The 5,523-nt window shown below is 37.1% G+C and overlaps 1 pseudogene; it reads left to right on the top strand.

The window, feature by feature from the left end:
* Nucleotides 1-3,567: 3,567 nt before the first annotated feature.
* On the top strand, nt 3,568-4,936 carry LOC103744290 (annotated as a pseudogene).
* The last annotated feature ends 587 nt before the right edge of the window (nt 4,937-5,523 follow it).

Genomic DNA, 5,523 nt, shown 5'->3' on the forward strand with positions numbered 1-5,523 from the left:
TGGAGTCTATGCACTCCACACCACATGCCAAGGCCCATCCTGTCAAGCATCTGCACCCAGGTGTCCCTAAGTGCAATTTCATCCACTGGAGTCCTTTGAGCCCCAGAGGAACTCTCATAAAGAAAATCAATTTTTTTCTCACTCCACAGCAATGTGTTGCCAGTAGTTCCTTAGGTGAGTTTGCACATTTTCCCAGTTCTATGCTGATCAAATCATCATAAGTCTTGTGCATACTGTCACCATTGTTGCAGGTTTGCATGAGCAAATTCCCAGAGACCTGAAAGTCTCTATTTTGTTAAGTTTATGCACCACCCTGGCTCTTTCATGGTTCTTTAGCCATGGGTGGACGAGGTTTAATATAGGAGCCTTATTCTATAAAATTTGGTCAGTTGTGGCCTTCGGTATGCAATGCACTCTGTTATATGAAGAAGCTTTACTGGTGAGAGGTGAAGAATATATTAATGTTTTCTCTACCCCCATTCCGCTATGTTCTGTAGCCTTAGTTGTAATGGTTCCACTGTAGATGTGTCATTTAGGGCTGAGTGTCTCTCAGACATATATTCTTTGTTTATGACTAGGTGTGGAATGCTATAATACCTTCCATCCGCTGCATAAAAGAGTTATCACAGCCTTTGATTGCCTCTCATAATATGAAGGTAATACCCTACTGCTGAAGACAGGACATACTTCAGATACAAGACTTGGAGCAATGGAGCTGGAGTTGACCTGGAAGTCTCCTGCCTATAGACTGGCTCTCATAGTTCTGGAGGATAACATGAAAACTGCTAAGAGAGAAACCAATCAATGGTCCAACCCAGCTGTAAAGCCTAATATTCACTTGCACAGCGAACTCTCTGTTGGTGCAGGGGCAACACTTTTATCTGGGGAGAGTAATCAACAGCTATCTAATTGCTCTTAAGGCCCTCTCAGTGAGAAGGTACACATGGGTGGCACTGTAATTATGGTCAAATTCACATGGCTGGAGAGGTCATAGATCACAGAGTTCTCTGTCATATCTCTAGAAAAATGAAATTTCTTACAGTATGCTAAACGTAGATCCTTAGACTTAAAGACTACTTTTTTATTATTGTGTATATTTGCACATGTGTGTGTAAACCATCACAAGTCTGTGAAGGTTAAAGGACAACTGTGTGGAGTTGATTCTCTTACTTTTATGTGTGTTCCAATGATTGAAATCAGCTTGAAGGGCACTTTTGTACCCAATGATGTATCTCACTGGTCCAAAGAATTTTTGTCATACCTTGTGAAGTTTAATTGAGAATGGGAGCTTTAAAAGACATATGTAGAATTATTTTAAGAATAATATTCTACTAGAGCAATTTACCTTCAATGATGTGAAAATGAATGCAGTTCACTAAGGAAAAGTTTATCTCAAATGTTAGGGTCAAAATTAAACCGAGATATGACTCAACATTGCAAAAAGTCACACAGGTTTTAGACATAAATATTGCTGGTTTATTTATGATTTTGTTTCTGATTCTATAAAGTAACAAACGTTAACTTGTTAATTTTAACAAAGTAAAACTTCGTAAGTTTGAAATACAACATAAATAATACAAAAGGAAAAACTGTCACTTTGAAAATTGCTTTCTTAAATCATGACTGTGGAGTACGACATAAGAGAAACAGAAACAATGCTATTTCTGCAATTATTTTCCTGACAATTTAACCTTATAAATATCTTGTTTAAATAATGTTTATGTTTCTGATTTTTTTCAGATAATCATCCCTATTACATTATTTGACTTTAAACATAAGAAGAACCATCATGTTCATCTATTTTGAATTATTATCTATTTTTAGGTATGTTATGTTGCTTTAGCTTCAGTTGTTTGGTTCTAATAGCTGTGGCTTATTTACAGTAATTCATTCTGAGGTTCCTCAAAGGCACTATCTAAGTTTGTTAAAGAAAATACACCCCAAACTTCAGATATATTTGACTAAAGGTGAAATTTACCGAACCTTGTAATTATTTCAAAGTTTAAAATTGGATATATTGGATCACATTAATACATTCAAAGGTCTCTCTGATATTCTGCTATCCTGTGAACTGAATGGTTTCATCTTAACTATGCACTGTTAATTTCATTGCAGTGATTAATAAACCTTGTCACTACACATTTATAAACCTGCTATTTTCAGGGTTGCATTTATTGCCTGCCTTTTTTCAAAGTGTCATTTCATAGGAGCAGTTTAACAAATGTTAAATTTCAGAGACAGATAATAGATAATTACAAACATTTAATTGATGGATGTTAATTTGATCTTAATAAAATGTCAGGTAAATTAAGGTCACGTCTATAGGAGACAGTCATTCTAAAACAAATTTTATTATTGGATAATAAATATGTCTCTCCTCTTATGTCCTACCCCTATAGTAGTCTTCTCAGAATTTAATAGGATGTTTAAAAAGTGATAGATAGCAAAGTATCTAACACAGGTTTGAAACAACCATTTGAATAAAATATTCTACAATAAAATGGCAAAATATTGACATAATACACAATACAGAGTAACATTTCATTAGTTGAACGACTACAAAAAAGCAGAAATAGGTAAATACATATTATTTGCCCTACTTTACCAATAAGAAATATTGATATTAATATATTCTGCAACTTGATTCATCTAATGTAATTTGTCTATAACCAACTACAAACTCGACCCATAAGTATCAAAGCTATTCCTCAAACAGTCATTGATTAGTTATTAGTTAGTGAATATGATGCCTTTCTCATGCATATCAAGGAATATTTATGATTGTGCCACAATAGAGCTTGCATTGAAAATCAATCCTCTATAACTGGTCTAACAATTCATTTGCAACTAGATGCAGGCTAACCACATTCTTTAGAGGACTTACGTAAAGTGAACTGAACTTGAGAAAAATTATGAAATATATCTTAGAATTAGAGTTTGCATTTTTGCTAACTACAGGAAATAACTTCAACTCTATCCTATATTACATTTTAAATCATATATGGCAAAATTTTCCTTATACTTTGAATATACCAATTATGATTGGCAAAAAAATAATACAATATAAAAGAAAAGTAATGAAATGATCATAGTACTATATGAAAACTCTGGTATCTATCTATAGCAATTTGATGAAAACATTGGAAAAAGTCCAAAGAAGAATGGGTAGCAAAAATTTAAAAATATGACTGTGTTCTATTGGAACCTGTGCATGCACTCAGGAGTCACAGTCCTACCTTGTTTCTCTAGTAGTTTAATTGCCAGATATTAGACAATGATAAAACTGTTTTTCACATTTTTTTAATTGTAATTCCTTAATATTTTCACTGTTGTATGTCCTCAAATTTTAATTATCTTCTTTGTCTGTAGTGCAGCCACAATTTTGGTTATTAAGAGAAAGTTCACATACAAACTGTAGAAAATATCTTTGAGCACACATGAATTAACTTGGGTATGAATAGAGTGAGATTTGTGTTTTAAATGCATAAACTTTTGTAAACTTTGCTTCATTTGGAGAACATTTCTAGAGAAACTAGAAAAAATTTTGAGGATGTAAGAAATACCCAGATGGTGGCGGCTGCAGAACCCCAAACAGCAGGTGGTGCCGTTGGCCTCCGGTTCCAAGGTTAAGAACAAAAAGAAGATGCAACTAGACTTTCCCCGGAGTCCTCTGCGACTTTGTCAGTGTTGTTTGGGGTTCTTTGCCATTAGCCCTCAGGGGAAAACTTGTTACTTTCCATAAGTGCCTATCACTGAAGACATCTCTGGTGGTTCTATAAGCCACAAAACTTTGTCCAAGCTTGTGTTATATTAGCCCTCTCAAGTGTCCATGATGATGAGCCTGACGGAGGTGAAGGTTATGTGGTCAAACTCTGTAGCCTACTGTGGTTCTGATGAATTGCAGCTGGACAAAACTTCTGTTCCAACTGCACAATTCATGATGGTGGCTCAGGTGTTCATTTACACTAGAGAAGGCAGGGAGAGTGTTGAAGCTTTTGTTGAACTTGAGTCAGAAGATGCTGTAAAACTGGCTCTGAAAAAAAGACAGAGAAAGCATTGGACACCGGGATATTGACGTGTTCAACTCACAGAACCAAGAGGATTGAGTATTAAAGCACAGTAGTCCAAACAGTACTGACAGTGCCAATAACGGCTTTGGGAAGATTCAGAGACTTCGGTTTGGATGGACAAAGGAAGAAATTATTCAGTTCTTCTCAGAATTGGAAATTGTAATAAACGGGATCACATTCCTTGTGGACCCAGAGGGCAATCAGGAGAAAGTGAGGTTAAACTCAGATCCACCTCTGAAGTTTATGTCTGTGCAGAGGCCTGGGCCTTATGACCCGCCTGGCACAGCCCATAGGTACATTGGCATTGTGAAACAGGCAGGCCTGCATAGGATGAGGTCTGGGGCCTAGAGTGAAGGCAATGGGGGCTACAAAGTATACAGCAGTCTCAGCAATTGCCTTTACCACTGACCTTTTTGGGAGAGACCTCAGCAATTGTCTCTCAGGAATGTATGACCACAGATGTGGAGACAGCAAGTTCACAGTGCAGAGCACCACTGGCCACTCTGCCCACATGAGGGGGCTGCCCTACAAAGCAACATTTACCACTTTGCTTTACTCAACCCATAAGAGTTCATATTGAGATTGGCCCTGATGGAAAAGTGACCCGCTAAGCTGACATTGAGTTTGCCACTGGAAGAAGCGTGGGCAGCTTTGTCAAGGACAAGGCCAACATGCAACATAGATACCTAGAACTCTTCCTGAATTCAAAAGCCGGAGCCAGCAGTGGAGTATAGAGCAGTCAGGTGATGCAGGGCATGGGCATATCAGCAGCCCAGGCAAACTGTAAGGTCCTGCAGTGCCAGTCAGTGAGTGACTATTACCAGACCAACTACAGAGGTCAGAACACCATTGGTGGATATGATTAGCATTATAGGAACATTTGAATTATTTAATAAATAATTTTTTCCTCATCTAACAGTAATCAGTTGTCAATATTCCTTTAGAGAAGATTGGGGTCTGCTGTTCATTTTCCCAGTTCCATGCTGGGTTACCATCTGGGAGTCTTTTGGGCCACCCTGTCCAGTAATTCAAAGGAAGGTCTCTTCTGTCTGGCAATGTTTCTTGTTTTGTAGCCTTTAGCTATACATATAGACTCTTAAAAAATTATATTGACCCCATTAATCTTTGGTTATACTTTCCTTTTGGGTGTTTAAGACTCTACAATTGGCCCAGAAAAACCAATTTATTTTTACTCTTAAGGTCATTTGACTCTCCACAGTTACAGGACATTTTGAGAGATGCTCATAGTTCCCCAGAATTAGTCAACCTAGGAGGGCAAGGAGCAAAAACTGTCCTTTGTGTCCTTCTGACAAAATTAGTATAGGCCTCAAAGTACATGTGTTAAACATCCAAGAAGGTTAGTACCACAAGTCTGGTACTTTTAATTACTGTGTATCATGTAGATAAATCTTGGACAAAGACCAAACATTCTAAGATAAACCTTGCCCATACA

This window comes from Nannospalax galili, unplaced genomic scaffold (assembly GCF_000622305.1).
Source record: "Nannospalax galili isolate Female #2095 unplaced genomic scaffold, S.galili_v1.0 scaffold600, whole genome shotgun sequence".
NCBI lineage: Eukaryota > Metazoa > Chordata > Mammalia > Rodentia > Spalacidae > Nannospalax > Nannospalax galili.